The following is a 21,801-nucleotide window of genomic DNA, read 5'->3' on the forward strand; positions in this document are numbered from 1 at the left end:
CAAAACACCAAATCTACTAAACAAAGAAAGAATATTAAAGGCAGTAAGAGAAAAAGGCCAAGTAACATATAAAGGAAGACCTATCAGAATCACAGCCGACTTTTCACTTGAGACTATGAAGGCTAGAAGATCCTGGGCTGATCTCATGCAGACTCTAAGAGAACACAAATGCCAGCCAAAACTACTATATCCAGCAAAACTCTCAATCACCGTAGATGGAGAAACTAAGATATTCCATGACAAAACCAAGTTTACCCAGTATCTATCCACAAACCCAGCCCTACAAAGGATAATAGGAGGAAAACACCAATACAAGGAGGGAAACTTCACCCTGGAAAAAGCAAGATAGTAACCTTTCATCAAACCCAAAAGAAGTTAACCAATCAAATAAAAAATAACGTCAAAAATGACAGGAAGTAACAATCACTATTCCTTAATATCTCTTAACATCAATGGACTCAATGCCCCAATAAAAAGACATAGACTAACTGACTGGATACATAAACAGGACCCTATATTTTGCTGCTTACAGGAAACACACCTAAGGGTCAAAGACAAACACTACCTTAGAGTAAAAGGCTGGAAGACAATTTTACAAGCAAATGGTCTCAGGAAACAAGCTGGAGTAGACATTTTAATATCAGATAAAATTGACTTTCAACCCAAAGCCATCAAAAGAGACTCTGAGGGACACTTCTTGCTGGTCAAAGGAAAAATACAAGAAGAACTCTCAATCCTGAACATCTATGCTGCAAATGCAAGGGCACCCTCTTTTATAAAAGAAACTTTATTAAAGCTCAAAGCACACATTTCACCTAACACAATAATTGTGGGTGACTTCAACACTGCACTTTCCTCAATGGACCGATCAGGAAAACAGAAACTAAACAGGGACATAATGAAACTAATTGAAGCTTTGGACCAATTATATTTAACAGATATATATAGAACATTCTATCCTAAAGCAAAAGAATATACCTTTTTCTCAGCACCTCATGGTACCTTCTCCAAAATCAACCATATAATTGGTCACAAGACAGACCTCAACAAATATAAGAAGATCGAACTAATCCCATGCCTCCTATCAGATCACTATGGAGTAAAAGTGGTCTTCAATAGCAACAAAAACAACAGAAAACACACATACACGTGGAAACTGAACAATATTCTACTCAATGATACCTTGGTCAAGGAAGAAATAAAGAAAGAAATTAAAGACTTTTTAGAACACAATGAAAATGAAAACACAACATACCCAAATCTATGGGACACAATGAAAGCAGTGCTAAGAGGAAAACTCATAGCCCTGAGTGCCTCCAAAAAGAAAATGGAGAGAGCATACATTACCAGCTTAATGACACACCTGAAAGCCCTGGAACAAAAAGAAGCTATTTCACCCAGGAGGAGTAGAAGGCAGGAAATCATCAAACTCAGGGCCGAAATCAATCAAGTAGAAACAAAGAGAACCATACAAAGAATCAACAAAACCAGGAGCTGGTTCTTTGAGAAAATCAACAAGATAGATAAACCCTTAGCCAGACTGACCAAAGGGCACAGAGAAAGTATCCAAATTAACAAACTTAGAACTGAAAAGGGAGATATAACAACGGAAACTGAGGAAATCCAAAAAATCATCAGATCCTACTACAAGAGCCTGTACTCAACACAACTGGAGAACCTGGAGGAAATGGACAATTTTCTTGACAGATACCAAATACCAAAATTAAATCAGGACCAAATAGATCATCTAAACAGTCCCATAATGCCTAAAGAAATTGAAGGAGTCATAGAAAGTCTTCTAACCAAAAAAAGCACAGGACCAGATGGTTTCAGTGCAGAATTCTATCAAACCTTCAAAGAAGAGTTAACACCAATACTCTTCAAATTATTCCACAAAAAAGAAACAGAAGGAACACTACCCAATTCCTTCTATGAAGCCACAATTACGCTGATACCAAAACCACACAAAGATCCAACAAAGAAAGAGAACTTCAGACCATTTTCCCTTATGAACATCCATGGAAAAATACTCAATAAAATTTTTGCCAACCGAATCCAAGAACACATCAAAATGATCATCCACCATGATCAAGTAGGCTTTATCCTGGGAATGCAGGGTTGGTTCAATATACAGAAATCCATCAATGCAATCCACTACATAAACAAACTCAAAGAAAAAAACCACACGGTCATTTCATTGGATGCTGAAAAAGCATTTGACAAAATTCAGCATCCTTACATGCTTAAAGTCTTGGAAAGAACAGGAATTCAAGGCCCACACCTAAACATAGTAAAAGCAATATACAGCAAACCGGTAGCCAGCATCAAACTAAATGGAGAGAAACTTGAAGCAATCCCACTAAAATCAGGGACTAGGCAGGGCTGCCCCCTTTCTCCTTATCTTTTCAATATTGTACTTGAGGTACTAGCTCAGGAAATTCAACAACATAAGGAGGTCAAAAGGATACAAATTGGAAAGGAAGAAGTCAAACTATCATTATTTGCAGATGACATGATAGTCTACCTAAGTGACCCAAAAAACTCCACTAGAGAACTCCTACAGCTGATAAACAACTTCAGCAAAGTGGCAGGTTATAAAATCAACTCATGCAAATCAGTGGCCTTCCTATACTCAAAGGATAAGCAGGCTGAGAAAGAAATAAGGGAACTGACACCCTTCACAATAGCCACAAACAGTATAAAGTATCTTGGGGTGACTCTTACCAAACATGTGAAAGATCTGTATGACAAGAACTTCAAGACTCTGAAGGAGGAAATGGAAAAAGACCTCAAAAAAATGGGAAAACCTTCCATGCTCATGGATCGGTAGAATCAATATAGTTAAAATGGCCATTTTGCCAAAAGTAATCTACAGATTCAATGCAATACCCATCAAAATCCCAACTCAATTCTTCACAGAGTTAGAAAGAGCAATTATCAAATTCATCTGGAATAACAAAAAACCCAGGATAGCTAAAACTATTCTCAGCAACAAAAGAAAGTCTGGGGGAATCAGTATCCCTGACCTCAAGCAATATTACAGAGCAATAGTGTTAAAAACTGCATGGTATTGGTACAGTGAGAGGCAGGAGGATCAATGGAACAGGATTGAAGATCCAGAAATGAACCCACACACCTATGGCCACTTGATCCTCAACAAAGAGGCTGAAAACATCCAATGGAAAAAAGATAGCCTTTTGAACAAATGGTGTTGGTTCAACTGGAGGTCAGCATGCAGAAGAATGCAAATTGATCAATCCTTGTCTCCTTGTACTAAGCTCAAATCCAAATGGATCAAGGACCTCCACATAAAGCCAGACACTCTGAAGTTAATAGAAAAGAAACTGGGGAAGACCCTTGAGGACATCGGTACAGGGAGAAAGTTTCTGAACAGAACACCAATAGCGTATGCTCTAAGAGCAAGAATTGACAAATGGGACCTCATAAAATTACAAAGTTTCTGTAAGGCAAAGGACACCATCAAGAATACAAATCGGCAACCAACAAATTGGGAAAAGATCTTCACCAATCCTACATCAGATAAAGGGCTAATATCCAATATATATAAAGAACTCAAGAAGTTAGACTCCAGAAAACCAAACAACCCTATTAAAAAATGGGGTACAGAGTTAAACAAAGAATTCTCACCTGAAGAACTTTGGATGGCGGAGAAGCATCTTAAAAAATGCTCAACTTCATTAGTCATTAGGGAAATGCAAATCAAAACAACCCTGAGATTTCACCTTACACCAGTCAGAATGGCTAAGATTAAAAATTGAGGAGATAGCAGGTGTTGGAGAGGGTGTGGAAAGAGGAACACTCCTCCACTGCTGGTGGGGTTGCAAATTGGTACAACCACTCTGGAAATCAGTCTGGCGGTTCCTCTGAAAACTGGGCACCTCACTTCCAGAAGATCCTACTATACCACTCCTGGGCATATACCCAGAGGATTCCCCACCATGTAATAAGTATACATGCTCTACTATGTTCATAGCTGCCCTATTTATAATCACCAGATGCTGTAAAGAACCCAGGTATCCCTCAACAGAAGAGTGGATGCAAAAAATGTGGTATATCTACACAATGGAGTACTATTCAGCCATTAGAAACAATGAATTCATGAAATTCTTAGGCAAATGGATGGAGCTAGAGAACATCATACTAAGTGAGGTAACCCAGACTCAAAAGGTGAATCATGGTATGCACTCACTAATAAGTGGATATTAACCTAGAAACCTGGAATACCCAAAGCATAATCTATACATCAAATGAGGTACAAGAAGAAAGGAAGAGTGGCCCCTTGTTCTGGAAAGACTCAATGAAGCAGTATTCAGCAAAACCAGAACGGGGAAGTGGGAAGGGGTGGGTGGGAGAACAGGGGGAGAGAAGGGGGCTTACGGGAGTTTCTGTGAGTGGGGGGGCTAGTAAAGGGGAAATCATTTGAAATGTAAATAAAAAATATATCGAATAAAAAAAAAGAGCATTGCTACGCGGTCCAGGCTCTAGCACAAAGCCCCATGCCCGCAGTAGCAACCCTAATTAAGCTTAGTAAGCCACAAAACTATTAGAAAAGAGCAGCCAGAAACTCGAATAAGCATTAGATGTAACACCATCCTTTTGTATATAAAGTCAGCAAAGCTACCTCTGCTCTTTCTGACCTTTTATTTTCAAGATTTATTTATTATTATATGTAAATACACTATAGCTGTCTTCAGGCACACCAAAAGAGGGCGTCAGATCCAATTACTGATGGTTGTGAGCCACCATGTGGTTGCTGGGATTTGAACTCAGCACCTTTGGAAGAGCAGTCAGTGCTCTTAACCACTGACCCATCTTTCCAGCCCCTTTCTTGCCTTTCTAATAAACCAGTGTGTCCCCAGAGAAATAAACACCCAAGCCTGGGAGACACTGCTATGAACAAATTAGACAAAAGGAGAATAAGGTAATTTACATGAACACATATATACAACTGCCATGCTAGTCTATGTTTACAGCATGTAACAAAATTATTACAACATGTAACAAAATACCGTAAGAAAATTATAAGTCAATTTATCAATATTCAATTGCTATGCATTTCTTTTACATGTGATACATATATTTATATAGGATCCCATGTATATTCATCAAGGATATTTAAAGAGGAAATTGACTGATAGGATGCTGTGTGAAAACAAATTATAATTTGAATCCAAGATCAGCTAGCTAACAGCTGTGGGTAGCTGTGTGCCCTTGAACATGTCAGTCAACATTTTGGAGACTGGAGACTGGCATTGGTGGCGGTGGTGTGTGTGCATGTGTGTGTGTGTGTGTGCATGTGTGTGTGCATGTATGTATGTGCATGTGTGTGTGCATATGCATGTATGTCCGATATGTGTGGATTAGATTAATGCTTGTTTATAAATGCTTATCACCAACTATGCCTAAAATAAGACACTTCTGAATTTTTTCACATTTCAAGGAATCTCCTATGCATGTTAGTATATTAGAATACTACAGGCCAGGAAGTGGTCCAACTGCTTTCTGTTCAAAAGCACTCTTACATGTGTGTTGGAGCTGCTGGTGTCTTCGATAAAGACAAGGATCTGGTGGGGTGGAAGGACAACACAGCCTGATATCAGCTGCAGTGGCTATACTGGTGTTACCACAATGCCACCATCAAGACAGAAATATATTTTCCAACAAAATCTCATTCAAAGCCATGACTCAGTTAACATCGTGGCACACATCTGGAAGTTTGAAAACCCAGGATTTTAGAGGCTGAAGAGGAAGGATAACGAGTTTGAGATCTGCCTGAGCTTCATAGAGTTCTAGATCAGCCTAAACCTCATAGAGTTCAAGACCAGCCTAAACCTCATAGAGTTCAAGACCAGCCTGAACCTCATAGAGTTCAAGACCAGCCTGAACCTCATAGAGTTCAAGACCAGCCTAAACCTCATAGAGTTTAAGACCAGCCTAAACCTCATACATAGAGTTCTAGACCAGCCTAAACCTCATAGAGTTCAAGACCAGCCTTGGCTACATAGCAGTACCATTTCCCCATCCATAAGTTCTAATTTGAAGACCACAAAAGTGATTTTAATAGCTAATTATATAAAACCCAATATTCTTACACTCTTGATTTGTCTAAACATTCAGAGATATTTTTTAATAAATCATCAGCATATCTACACTGATTTTGTTCTACCAAATAACCAAGATATAATCACTGAATTACATAAATAATGCCATTACCTTCAAGTGTGTTTTTGTCTAAAACAAAGCCTATGGATTTTTAAATGGTGACCTCCACAAGAAGGAGGTTTTTAGACACCTGCTACTGAGACTTTAACTACATGCCCTCTTGTGATCTGATTGCTCAACAACCATTAATAAATTTCTAGGCTAGGGCCCAAGATTCTATTTAGTCCTGTAATTTACCAAGCGTCACTTGCATTCAACGTGTAGGCAACAAGCCAAGAAAAGCAACAAACATTTTCCTGATTCACTTGCCAGCTGGCTCGCTGGACAGAATGGCCTACTACCGAGGAATTGCTATTACTCAATCACTCAAGAAAATAAAATTAATTTCTTGCTTACTGTACATACTTCTTACTGTTGGAAAATTACGCTAAGAAGAATCTAATTGTCACTGGGAAACACTTTTTCATTGCACCCAGCATCCATCTGCAAAGTCTGTGATAGAGAAGTGTAGAGATGCTGGCAACAGAGATTTAAGACTTAATACAATGATTGGTATGTAGCTGCTAACCTTTTCTCCTTGAAATTGTTGACGATCATTTACATTCTCTGGGTAAATCATTTGCTTTCATTTATAAACAGTCTTCATTAAACACTGGAATCTCTATAGAGCTCCCTTACATGTATGCATAAAGCATGAAAGCATTTACATACCTACAGAATGTTCTAGCAGTTTGAAAACTAGGTTGTAAAATTACTTCAAACTCCACAATTAATCAACCCCTTCATGTAATTACAATGAGAAAAATTCTGTTAATTTTTATCATTTATTAATATTGTAATATTCTGAAACCCATGAGTCATGCTTTTATAAGTAGAACTTGAGATCAGACTGATACAAGAAAACCACCATATTTCTGTCATAGCTACATGCAAAATATAGCTTTTATGTGATCTTTTCTCCAACCTACCACTGTTTTGACATTCATTTTTAGTATTCAATAATAATTTAGCTCCTGGAGATCACTTACCCCCTCCAACATCCCACATCATTCAACCTGGACTTGGGAAAGGGGGCAAAAACTAGCAAATATCTCAACAGAAAATACTTTAAAGTATCCAAAAACCTCTAGTAATTTTCAAGTGCACTAGAAACCATGTTATCTTTTTTTTTAAAGATTTAGTTATTATATGTAAGTACATGGTAGTTATCTTCAGACCCACCAGAAAAGGGTGTCAGATCTCATTATGGATGGTTGTGAGCCACCATGTGGTTGTTGGGATTTGAACTCATGATCTTCGGAACAGCAGTCAGTGCTCTTAACCTCTGAGCCATCTCTCCAGTCCGAAACCATGTATCTTGATCACAGTTCTATTGCCACAACCAAGGCAACTCTTATAAGTGCATTTAATTGGGGGCTGGCTTACAGTATCAGATGTTTTCAGTCCATTATCAACATGACAGGAAGCACAGCAGCAGACATGGTGCTGGAGAGGAGCTGAGACTTTTATATTCTAATATACAAGCAGGAAAAGAGACACCAACACCCAACACCAGGCTTCTTGGCGTGGGCCTTTAAAACCTCAAAGCCTATGCTGGGTGACACATCTCCTTCAACAAGACCATGCCTCCTAATCCTTTTTCATTCTTTCAAATACTGCCTCTCCCCGTGACACTCAAATTTATGAGCCTAAGAGAGCCATTCTTTATCAAAACACTATGGCTTCCTAAAATACTGTATGGTATCACCCAGTGATTGGGAAACCCTGACTTTGAATGTTCCCAAATAACTTCTTCAGAATGTCTGCTCAACTCTAAATTATAAACTCTATAACAAACATCCATCTTCAAAAAAATCCCACAGCTCGATCATCATGCTGAAATATTGTAAAGGGGAAAGAAAAGCAGACTGAGGTGCGAAAACATTTTAAAGAGAAAAAAAAAGGATAGTAGGGGAGGGAGAGACAGCACAAGGGTCCGTCTTAAAAACAGACACTGCCCCTACTTCCTACAGGGAACCTAAGTTCAATTCCCAGCACCCTTATGAGAGGCTCACAACCACCAGCAACTCTAGATTCTTGGTATCTACTGCCCTCTGCTGGCCATTGTAGGAAGTTGAAGTTGCATACATTTTCTCTCTCTCTCCCCCCGCCCCTCTCTCTCTCTCTCCCCACCACAAACAGTTAAAAATAAAAAAAATTAAAATAATTAATGAGAATTGTAAACACATCTTATGAAAAATTAGAGATCCCCCGGAGAGAGGTTTCTTCTCACAATGAGAAGTCAGTCATCACTTGTAGACACAGTGGCTTTCACATTTTTGTTTGTTGTTGATGGTGACCTTTGAAACAAGTAGCTTCAAACTCATAGAGACCTGCCTACCTTTGCTTCCCCAATTCCTGGGATTAAAGGACTGCTGTGCCTTGCCTGGCTTCATGTTTATATTCTAAAGATCTGGTTGAAATTGGAACAGACATGTTTTCTAAACTTTCTTTTATTTTTTTTTTTCAAACAAAATTTGGCCATGAGTCAGCTGCATGGTTTGGATGGATGTAAAATGTTTTGGTGGTGTTTTATTAACACTGATTGTAACTAGGACTGCCATGCTAGGCTGACCTACAAGAGGTAAAATCAGAGAGCTTCCATTCAATTCCTAATTTGATGAAATGTTCCATCTGCAACTACGTGAAGTTTTATGACTCATGACAGTGAGAGGTTTGAGCTAGGAAGAAACTTGACTGTCTCAGAGTTATTATATAGTGGAAATGAAATTTCCCAAACTATTTCGATGAACTAGGTTCCGCATTATCTTTCATGCTGATAATCCACTGCCTTCATTTCAGTAGCTACCACTGCTGCTCTCTGCATACTGCGGGAAAGGGAAGATTTTAAAAATGTTGTTTTGAGAGCATAGTAAAATACCTATATTTATTATATTCAGATAGAAATCTGCTTGAAGAGTAATTCAAATATAAATAGTAATGATTCAATTCCTGGAGGACCTTGCATTTTTGTTGCAATATACAGAGGTATAGATAGCATGCTTTATTGACTGTGTTCATTTTTATTAGTGATATTTCCAGACACAATAATTGAGAGGAAAGAAAGTGGATTTTGAAAGTTATATAAGGAGGATCAGATGCTAAAAGGTTTTGCAAGGTTTCACAAAAAGGAATGTATTTCCTTCTTTAAAAAAAAAAAACTCGGTTTAAGCTACATTTATTAATTTATGGTGTGCAGGGTCATGGTGTGATCAGGGAGAGAGAGAGAGAGAGAGAGAGAGAAAGAGAGAGAGAGAGGTATTTGCAGTACATCAAGGTCATATATGCATATAGGTAGGTCAGAGGATAACCTACAGGAGCCGGTTCTCCTCTTCCATTATGTGAGTCCCAAGGATTGAACTCAGGTTGTCATAGTTGGCATCAAACTCTCTTACCTGCTGAGCCATCTTGCCAGCAGCAAGGCAATCACTTTTTTCACTAATGAGTTCCTACAAGCAGTTAAGTATTTATGGGAATTCTCAAGATGGGAAAACATTTCGCTGTGTAAAAATGTGCCATAATTGGGTGTTGTTTCATATGGTTGTTCTAAGAGACATTCCCCTGCCTATAACAATAGAATTACTTACAACCCAAGCCACAAAAACTAGCACACAGAATAAGAAAACTTCGCGACCTCTGTCTTGAGTTATTCTTTCTAATGAAAATGTTTTGATTCGTTTTTATTTCTCCTGATTTCTAAGTTCCCTTTTCAGACCAGAAAATGAAAAATCACTCACACTGTAAAATGTTCCCTTCTTCAGCGAGAGCACTCTCTGTCATAAATCAGAAAGCTACAGTAGATGCAAATGGAACATTTTGTCAAATTAGGATCCCAATTCCTTTTGCATTATGCCACTTGTCCATGCATGACCTTCAGAGATGGTTCTTTTCAAGTGTTTCAGAATGTGACAGGCAGCGTCATGTCAGAAGAGGCTCTGTGTGTGTGTGTGTGTGTGTGTGTGTGTGTGTGTGTGTGTATGCTCCAAAGGAATGTACCAGACAGCCAAGTGCCTACAGTCAAGTCTCAAGGTCAGAAGGAAACTGAATACTCAGTTTTACCATGTATTTTCAGTCCCAAGCATCTTCAGAGAGACTGAGTGGGCTTCAATCTGAGCTCCTTGCTTTTGGCACAGGGCCAATTTTTTAACCTATTGTCTTCTCATTTTCCTCATGTTAAAAAAATGGGAAGACTGGTAACAGGACTCCTCTGTGCATGTTTATTAAGAGTAGATGAGGTGTTTCCCATAAAACAATGACCACGGCTACCACACCCTAAGAACCCCCTTTCCTGTAGTATTGGGTAATTGCTGGGTTACATCAAAGAGTCAATTACATTTTGTTCAGTCACAGTATGGACGATGTCCTTCATCAACTGAGCCCAAATCCATCTCCTTACAGAGTATTTTACCTTCCCTCAGTACTCCATCCCTTTGAAACAGGCAGTTCTTTTAGTCCCCTTTAAATATTTGAAGTTAGCATTGGTTCTGGACTCTAGGAAGAGACTTAAGAGTTTTCTGGGGTTTGTAAGTGAAATGTATGATTGTGTTTAATTATGGGTAAAAAGAGATAGGAAGAGGGAGGGTTGGTAACATTCAATTTCATGATGATATATCAAAGACAGCCGTCAGTTATCATTATACAACCAAATATTGCATGCATCCATGAAACTCATGCACTGATGTCCTGAAGATTCTCCCTTGCCTTCTGCTCATCATTAGAAATGATGATTCCTAGAAATGTGAAGGAAGATAAATGTTTCAAAGTGCTGGGAACTCCATTAGTGACAGTGATTGAAAGTGAAGATGAGAACAGAAAATGAGATAAGGACTCCCACATTAGGTTACATATACTGCAGCCACCCATGTTGGTCCAACTCCTGAACGACTCTGAGCAGCAGGGTACAGCACTGAGGACCAAAGATGTCTGCATGACTTCAAAGTTACCTTCGTGTCTTTGATTTTCCTCAAAGGATGTCTGTTGTGTGTCTGTTTTGTTTCTCTTGTTCTGACAAAGACATTGTGTTGAACAGGTGCTTTCCCTATTTTATTGACAAAACATGTCTTTGAAGATCTGAACATTTTATCCATATTGAAAATGTCTCCTGACACAGAAATACTCTAGCCAGCTACTCAGGAATTTTGGGTAGAGATGGCTACTCTTTAGTTGTAATTGCTTAATTGTCCTGATGTTATTTTCTTTTCCGTCTGTGTTGGAAATGCACTTTTTTTTGTATTTATGTGAAACCACATTGCCCTTCATTGGTCGCAGTGTTGAATTCCATGCTGCAGTTAACTATTTTTCACTGGATTGCTTATGAGTCTTCAAAGCAATAACAAGGAGGCTGATAGAATACGGGAGCTTCTCATCACTCATGGTGTGGATCATGATGGCCTCTTAACTACATCTTTGCTTCTCCAATTCATCTCTCCTAATCTAAAAAACAACTGTCAGTCACTGCTCTACAATACAAATACTTCCTTCACTGATTAAAATCTTTTATCTTGTGCATACACTATTGTTTGCCCGGGAAATTCCTCTTGTTCTTTCATTACCAGCACAAATGTTTCTCTTGATGGTTAGCTCCCTGGCCCCTTTGTGCTGTCAAGATTGTAGATGATACTGAACAGTTTAATTTTCATTGGTTTCATGCATTTGTTCAATAAAATCCGTGTTTGAAAGATATAGAATTGTATCTAAAGTACTTTTCTCTATGTGCCTGCCTATGTGCTTGTATTAATCAACATATTTGCATTTGTTTTAGTTTGTGGACATTTTTCACAGAGTTTCATAAAATGCAAACAATAATTATTTTTGATGGAGATGTTTTTCCAAAGATTTATTTTACTTTATTTTATTTTATTTTATTTTATTTTATTTTATTTTATTTTATTTTATTTTATTTTATTTTATTTTATTTTATATGTGTGGGTATTTGTCTTCATTGTACATATGTAGACCACATGTATACCGTGCCTATGAAGGTCAGAGATGGCATCAGATCACCTGGAATTGGAGTTACAAGTAGTTATCAACATCATGTCAGTGCTGGGAATTGAACCCAGGTCTTCTGCAAGAGCAGCAAATGCTCTTAACCACTGAGCCATGTCTCCAGCCCCAAGATCTTTTTGTTGTTGTAAACATGCACATTTCTCTTTGTTGTGTGAATTTTATGCAATCATCAGTAACAATAAGAGTAAACATTCTTTAATTGGAAACTTTTATATTTTTTTCATTTTTTCTTTCACTTTTTAGAAAGCAGATGTCTAAGATCCAACAATAAAATAAAATAGAATGAGCCCCCCAATTACTCATCAAATCCTTCTAAAGATCATAAAGTTGAAGTTAAGTAAGCAATTTTATATAATTTTTGAATCCATACATCTATGTGGCATATATCATAGAGCCCCAGATGGCAAGACAAAGACGAAGTTTCCACAATTTCAGTGGCATTATGATCTTCCTACCATTAAATTGAATCAAGAAATAAAAATATTCATTATGTAGTGAAAGAATTTACATAATATGTAATTGTGAAGATTTTTATGGAAATTGCTTCCTAGTCAATTGTAAAAAAAAAAAAAAAAAAGAAGAAGAAGAAGAAAAATGCTGTGCTTGCATGTCCAAAAGAAATAACTGGACCACATGAGCTAGGCCATTCTTTATACTTTTCCAAAGGCAGAAAATAGTGATAAAAGCCATTGCTATAGACCCTTACAGTTAAAGGTGAATTCTTAAAAACCAAATAAATTAAGTAAAGTCTCCATAGACAGTAGAACCCTGAGTGATGCTGAGTGCCTCTGCATTGACTGTCATTTAAAAAAAATTGAGACATGACATGATTTCAGATTTTAATGGCTGGTTAAAATCAGGCTGGTACGAGTTTGCAGATCAATAATATCAGCTTCATCTCATCTAACTACATCTGACTCCAGGCAAGGACAAGAGGATCAATTCTCCCTATAATGGTGGAATGCTAAGCCAGTACCTCCAAGTGCTTTTCCAGAATATTAAGCCATAAATATCTACTTGCCTACAGAGGAGCTTCCATCTCCAACTCCCTCACAGACATTTCCCTGTCTTTTCTCCTCAACTCCCCCGGAGGACTTGAGATGTCATAAGTGCTTGCTCACTCCACAGATCAAAGTATGTTTTTAAAAAGCTGGGTTTCCCCCCCTTCACATCCCATAAATAACCAGGCACAGAAAATGACACAAGTGTAGCCAAAAAGCATACAACAAAAAACTAGTCTCAAATGTTCCACTATGTATTAGAAAAATAATTCTCTAAGTTTGATTTACTTGGATAATAGTCTGTCCCTTTTCTCTTCTTTATGAAAAATGTCTAAGTCATAATTGACAATTGTCTGCTAAGCAAACCAGTGATCGACCAAACGCAAAATCAGATGAAAAAGGCTAAATTTTCAAGCTTTATGTAATTTTATGCTTTATGATAATTTTCTTAAGTATATGAAAAGAACATATAAACCTATTACACACACACAGAGAGAGAGAGAGAGAGAGAGAGAGAGAGAGAGAGAGAGAGAGAGAGAGAGAGAACCTGAGATGGTGAGCACTAGTCTCTTGGTTGTGTGCTTTCAAGCCTCTTCTTAACTATTGATTCTCAGGCATAAGACCTATGCTCCCTGGACCTGAGTTTTCCCTCCTCTGCTGTGAGCAGTATGCCTGCCTCGTTGTGATGAGAACTGAATGTGGCAATTCATTTTTATTTCTGAGAATAATACCTTGAAATAAGAGTATGCTGTAAATGTTATCTCTTCTTTCTGATTATTTTATACACAGGAACTTTTTTTTTTCTAGGTGATAGACATTCAGGTCTCCACCTCGAAAAGAAATTTGAAAGCTCAAGGCATCTGAAGCTCAGAATCCTAGAGGTCGGGTCTCACCCTGCTTTAACCAGCAAACTGAGTCGAGTCTCTATAGTACCTTTTAGATTCTAGAACATCAGGATCCCTAAATGTAAACAGTTTTATCCTAAGGTTAAGGAAGAGCACAATAATATTTATATATAAAATCTGATAAAACCTAAACTTAACAGAAAAAGAAAAGGATATTTACCTGAGGCTGTGATGAAGAGGAGAGCTTCTGAGTGGATGGTATTGTTTTATTTATTTCTTTTAATGGAAAGATAGAGACATCTAATGTAAGGCATTAACACAGTTTATAATAATGTGCCGTACACTTGAAATTTATTGAAAAATATCATGTGTCATCAAGACACAAAAGACCACTATCTGGGGCAATGACACATAGCTCCTCTGTGGTCACCCTGTCATGGGGTTCATGTGTGTATCAAACAACAGAGGCATTCAATTATTTTTTTGTTGTACCTCAACAATACCGCAAAACTTAGAACAATGAAATAAAAGGAGAGGGTGGGATGGGAGAGAGAGGGGAGAAAGAGGAAGCGGGGGAGGGAGGGAGAGGGAGGGCATAAGGAAGAGAAGAAAGAGGAATGCAAGGGCTAGGAAAGAAAGGAGGGAGAGTAGGGAAGGAGGGAAAGAAGAGAGAGTAATGGTGGCAGAGAGGAAGGCAAATAGTGAGATTAGAAAAATACCACTTATCAGTGAGTGCATACCATGTGTGTTCTTTTGTGATTGGGTTGCCTCACTTAGGATGATATTTTTCCAGCCCCACCCATTTGCCTAAGAATTTCATGAATTTATTGTTTTTAATAGTTGAGTAGTATTCCACAGTGTAAATATACTGCATTTTCTGTATCCATTCCTCCGTTGATAGCCGAGAAGCTTGAAATACACAAGACACAATTCACATATCAAATGATGCCCAAGAAGAAGGAAGGAGAAACCTCTGGTCCTGGAAAGGCTCGACGCAGCAGTGTAGGGGAATACCAGGACAGGGAAGGGGCAGGGGTTGATTGAAGAACAGGGGGAAGGAAGAGGGCTTACGGGAATTTCAGGGAAGAGGAAACGAGGAAAGGGGAAATCATTTGAAATCAATGAAATGTAAATGAAGAATATATCTAATAAGAAAACTATTTAAAAAAAAAAGAAAAATTCCACTTTGGTTCTTATGGACGGTAATGATGGAATGAGAGACAATTCCCTTCACATTCAGAAGAAGAACACAATCATGCCACAAAACTCGTGGGCAACACTACAACCTCACTAAGCATTCTCCGTGCTATCAAAGGCAGCTAGTGGTACTTGCCAAGATAGGCAACAACTTCCTGAACTTGCTTCAACTCTCAGTGCCTCTAATGGGCACTCAGAAGGACTTGATATCTCGTGTTTATCCAAAAACTATTTGGTTTCTATGAGAATCAATGATACTATTCTACTGGCCTGATAAATAATACCAGGCCCAAAGACAGGGTTTCAGAGTGGCATATAGCTATGTTAGAATGTCTTTGCAAAATTGTTTGCTTGTGAGCCTGCTGTGTGTGTGTGTGTGTGTGTGTGTGTGTGATCAGTTTTTATTTATGTTTACTTATTTAAAATTTATCTCTTTTAAATGGATTCTTCTCTCATACATTACATCTAGTCCTCCATTGCCCCACCTCCGTACTCCCCTTTCCCTCAGATCCACTTCTCTGTTTCCTCCTGCTTCCCTTCAGAAAAGAACATTTGAAATAAGGTCTCACTACTTCCCCCATGCTGGCCCTGACCATTCCACTCTTCTCTCTGAGACACATAAACCTTCATTAAGGTTATAGTAAGTGTTGCGTTCAACACGGTTGGTGTTCTTGAGAGAAAATTCAGGAACCAGCTTGATGCATGGGGAAACGAAACCTCATTTCTCTATCACCTGTGTCCTGTGTCTTATGATAGGAGACAGGAACATTGATCCAGGCAGGAAAACCAGCTCTTCATCCCTGCCTGGAGACAGATAAAAGAGACAGTCATCTGCTAATGAGATCTTGGTGCTTGAGAACTTCTTACATGAACACTGACCCCCCTCGCTGGCTGGTTCTCTACACGGGCATGAGTCTCCATCCTCTTTGCCATGATTTGAAGAAGGAATAGTGAGGAAATGTCCAGCAGGAAATTATGGAACTGTAGATGGTCAATTCAGAAATATGTTAAAGTGTACATGGATGTCAAAGTCTTGCTATTCTGACACTAAAGCTCTGTTGATGAGGGGAAGATGAATCTGGTTACAGCCTTTCCCGGTTGGAAGTCAGAGGTAGGAGAAATAATAATAATAATAATAATAATTAATAATAATAGTAGTAATAACATTTACAGGTTAATCAGATGAAATGCAATTAGACCTCCATATTCCCTTTCTTTTAAAAACTGCTTAATGTTAATATAAATAATAACAGTTGATAGCTATAGGCTATGTTTTGCTATTTCTAATAAAACTTTTATAATGGAAAGGGCAATCTTAGTTGCCTAATGTGTTCATCTATTCTCTAGATTTCCCCACACATAGAAGTAGCCTTTGCCAAATGATTAATAGTTTTTATGGTCACAATTAACCGTAATTGAAGCTGGGGAACTCAGGAGGAAATGAGCAATCCCTAAAACACAGTCTTAAAACCTCTAAAGAGACAGTAACACAGCGCGGACCAAAGCCCACTCCTTCCCCCGGCATGTGGACTAAAGCTCATCTTGTGGTCACCATTAAGAATATAAGGTTTAAAGGCAGACATGCGCTGGAGCCAGCTTGCACCAGATCGTCTGCCCTATTTGTTTCCTGTCAACTCTTCCTTCCAGAGCTTGGTGAGTGTGTTCAGAACAGGAACACGGGGATCAGCCAAAGTTACACATTGGAAATGTGTTTTTGATTTGTATTTCTGTTTTTTACCTCTCCCTCTATCTTTCAACCTTCCAACCTCTACAATTTAGGAATACATGCCTATTTTTGAAAAAAACAAAATTTTAATGGGCTTGCATCAGAGTTAATCCTAGAAAGAAAATTGGGGTGAAAACTATCTAAATAAATCCAGCATTAATTAACTAAATAAAACATTTTCATCTTCTTCACCCACGCCTCTCTCACTGTCTCATCATCTCTAAGCTTAATTTTCTGAATTTTTTCCTCAACCTCATATTAAATTTTTGAGGTCCGTTACAGTTTATATTTTGTCGTCTGTTTTTTGTCAATGTTCTACTTCTTTCTGGCTTATTGATAATCACTTACAACCTGTACATATGCCAGATGAGATTTTGACCTAGAGGTGGAAAAACAAGGTTTGCCAATGAAAGCCTAGCAGACAGGAAATGAGCATATTCTGGATGAGGAAATTAATGATGGTGGAAACAAGAGAACGCAAAGGCTGCCATTATGAATGTAATAATAATGTCACCATGCTCTGCCTTTCTGTCCTACGCCAGATTTTAATCTTGAAACTTATGCTTTTTTTTAAAATAAGTACAGATGTGTCATGATTCCTTAATTTGAGCTTTTCACTTTTCAGGGCATAGACTTGAGTCCAGCACAAATTTTGTGTCTCTAGTACTCACAATCTCTAGGGGCACCATTGAGGTTACATCCTAATGTTCAAGTTGAGTCCAGTTAAAGCCATCTTGTATATTGTGCCATCTAACCAGGAAAGATAGACAGGTCGATGGTAGTAGATTGGTGCTGCCTTAAAGTATGGCAACATGTACCATGAACTAGTAGATGGGTGCAGACTACTTTTAGACTCTTCAGTTTTTTTTTTTTTTTTTTAAGTTCTAGCTAACTTGGTTGAATTTTTCAACAAATAGGATTCAACCGCCAGTCTGATTGAAAGTCTTACTTGTCTAGCCCCAAGCTAATGTTAGGGAGAGAGCACTCTTGAGAGTAAAGAGTGACAATCTGCTTACCAAATCTTTGAGTCTCTATGATGAACAAGTACTTGGGATTTTATGGCTCATAGTGTGTGTCTATGCTTCAGGGATCACTAGTCAGACTTGAGTCCACAGAGCTCTGTCATAATGGTCTGTGAAACAAAAGACATTATGATCCTCTGGTGTCTCAGGTTAGAAGGCTGTCCTCTGTAGAGAGGACCCTGCAAGCACTCAGGATGTGTGGGGTTTCTAAATCCTAGAGCATATCAGTTTACCAAATCTCTCAAACTGCTAAGATTTGCAGGCAAAAGAGGTGTTAGAATGAGATCTAACATTGATCAGTGTGTGATTGAATACATGAATGGGAACCAGCAAGTCTGTGAAAAACCCCAAATGGGGTTTAGATGGGGTTTAGATGAGGTCACTTTAGACCTCTTTGCCTCTAATTACAATATCAGCTACTTCTGTGTTCTGAAAATTTATACTCCCTTCCCAATGCCCTTGTTGAAACTTGTTCCACAACGCAACCATGTTAAAGGTTCAACTTTTAGGAGATAATTAGGACATGAGAGCTGTTCCTTCATAACCAGGACTGGTGTCCTTATGAAATAGTCCCAGAAGATCAGTTTTATACTGTTTACCATGAAACAGAGTAGCACAAAGAATATATTTACAAATTGAAAGGCATCCCCTTGACAGACTGTCTCTCCTGGCTCCTTGCCCTTGGATATTGCACTTCATAATACACTTCTATTGTTTATAACTTCCTTGTCTGAACTACTTTACCATAGCAACTTCAATGAAATAAGCCTCCTACTCACAAAATTTTGTTAGAAGAAAATTTAAATAACAAATACAATGTTTCAAAAAAAAAAGAGTGAGTTAATTTTATCCTAGCCATTTATAACTATCACATCTTTCTCCAGAAATAATGGTTTGAATTATTGCTAGCTCCTCAATCCAATTCCAGCCAGATTAAAAACAGATCAAACATTCTAAAAGAATCTGCAGTCTTAGAATAAGAACTTTATTTCCATTCTCTTTTTCTCAGACTCTGAAGCTGACCTCATCATGGTTGCCTGGCCTCCAGCAAGGAGCATCTCATTTGGCATTATTGGCTCATGTGCATGCCAAAGCAAAACTTCCAAAGAAGGTAATGTAATTGGGACTGCACAGAGGTGATCACCACTCTGTGAGAAATCCTGCTGATTGAACTGGGTCTTACTGCAATATTCCACTTGTCTTCATTTAGCTGGCTTGAAAAGAAAGAGATGAAGGAGGATAGAGTTGTCTATTTACCGTAGAGAGCTACTGGACTCGGTGCCCTATATATTTTCAATTGGAAAGAACTGAGAAATATTTGCTCCCCCCCGCCCCATAACTTGAGATGAGTGGATGAAATCCACAGGGTCAATAATTGTAGTTAATGAAATAAACACATATTTTTCCATAATTAATTAAATGTGTTACATAACCACATAGAAAAAGAGTGGGCCTTAATAAAATTACTTTCAGTAAAATATCATTCTGGAAGAGAATTTGAAATAAAACTAATATATAGGATGCCAATCATGGAGGTAAATGTCATCAATCTTAAAGTGCTTGAAAATATTTTTGACAAATTCTGTCAAGAGAACTAAGCATACATTTAACGAGAATGATTGTATTGATAATTACAGATGCAAGAGTCAAGAACCAGTTGATCTCTTCATAAAGAGCTGCATATTAACTATATTCTTGCTCATAGGAACAATAAGAACTTCCTTGTTCTTTTTTTAGGTGTGTTCACAGCAAGTCTTACAACTATTTTAATCTATATCTGTGTGAAGGAGGCTGGCACATCTGCCTATTGGAGGGAAGTGTGTTCCCGTATAATGCATAGTTTATGTGACAGTCCTTTCTATTCAAAGTCAATCGTATTATTGAACGATTATTTAATAACACATGTGGTTTCTTCCACTTAGTGGGAATAGATTGTCATGGCATCTGTCGTGGTAGATTGCTGATGTAACAGTTCTTGCTTGGGATGTGTTGAGAGGCACACTCAGCATGGCTTTAGCATTTCAAAACAGATTAGAGTTGACTGTGTACATTCATCTAGAGACCTAGGAAATCCTAGCTCTCCTCAGACATCTTAGATGGTATCTGATTCTCTTGCATGCTCCTCATTTACTCGTGATTGTTGACATTTTTTCAATCCACACTAAAAATTTCAACATAAATTTTACTATATATGTGTGTGTGTGTTATGTATATTTTGTTTAAATCCAACCAAACCATGTTAAATTGTTTATTTAGAACTTATCTTACAAATGAGGTGAATGAAACCACGTGCTTTAAGTTACTTAACTTTTAAAATGTCTATGTGCACAGTTGCCTGTAGATGCATATGAGGGTGTGTGCACACATGCATGTGGAGGCTTAGACGGCAGCTCCAGGTATCATCCTAGGAAGGTTGTGAACCTTCTTGGCCATTAGCCTATAGCTAACTAATTTGTCAAGACTGAATGGCAAGGAAGCCCCAAGGATTCTCCTGACTATCTTTCCTTAGTGCTGGTATTACATATAGTACCACTATGGCTTGCATTTTTTGCATGAATTCTGAGACCCAACGCAGGTCTTCTTGCTCATAAGGCAAAGGCTTTGCCAGCTGCGCTACCCCCTTAGCTCTTAATATTTTTATTGGCAAACAATGTTATTTTAAACATAGCAATGGTTAATTGTATATTCACTTCCAGAAAGGCAATTATAAATTCTAATTTTATGTTCTGCAACCTTCAATATATCTGTCAACAATTGCTAATTGGTGATCTCAGTTCCCCTTTTCTCTCCATCACATTCACAAAGGTGAGGAGTCATAAGGGTCCATAGTGATTATAAACTGTAAAACAAGTAAGACAACAACAAGCAGAAGATGATTAGTGTATCTACAACCCATTTCTATTTGTATTTTAGATGAAACTGGCTGGCTGTCTTAGTTCACTTCCTTTTCAAATCTTTCAAAGACAGAGAACTCCCCAAAGAAAGAGCCAGGCTGATTATACCAAGTTGTGGACTCTCAGCCTGCACATCATAAATCATTTTAACTTGCCTGACTCTCTGAGTCTTCTGAATCCTTCTTCACTATACTAGGTATTTTTGCTTCACTTCTTCGGTACAATATCATTTGATCGTGGCTTCACAGGGTCAAGAAAGATATGGTCAGCTTCAGGTGTTTTTACTGAAATGTTAACTCCTGAATTATGGTAGAGTATGTCCATATCCATGAATTCCACCATGGCCAGGTTTGACACATTGCACTCATGCGTGTTCACGTGCACGCGCATACGCACACGCACACACACACACATGCTTTCATGCACATACACACAAGCATGCACACGTATGCACACACACAGGAGAGGAAAGAGGGAAAGGGAGAGAATTTGGCAGGAGTGGAGGAGCAAAGATTCTTTCTCATCCATATGCATTTTGATTTTAGCCAACATCTACTGCCACACCATGAATCCAGTTTTCTGTGTAGCCCCTAAGAAAATAAGGCTTATGCATTCTCCTGGTATGTTGGCTACAAAATGGCCTCTGTATGGACATAAAGACAGTAAATGGCAAGAAAGACAGAACAAGATTTAGCTTAAATGTATCTACCCTCAATAAAGTCCTCTTTGGGTCTCTAGGTAGAGAAGCTAATTGTCTCTATCAGGAGATGGGTGGAGACTGGGAATCAAAGACTCTTGTCTTTATTTGTAACCTCTATACTCCAGGCCACTCTGAAGAAACTACTTTAACAAGAACTTTGGCATTTCTACTGTACTTTACACATT

This window comes from Apodemus sylvaticus, chromosome 21 (assembly GCF_947179515.1).
Source record: "Apodemus sylvaticus chromosome 21, mApoSyl1.1, whole genome shotgun sequence".
Taxonomy (NCBI): Eukaryota; Metazoa; Chordata; class Mammalia; order Rodentia; family Muridae; genus Apodemus; species Apodemus sylvaticus.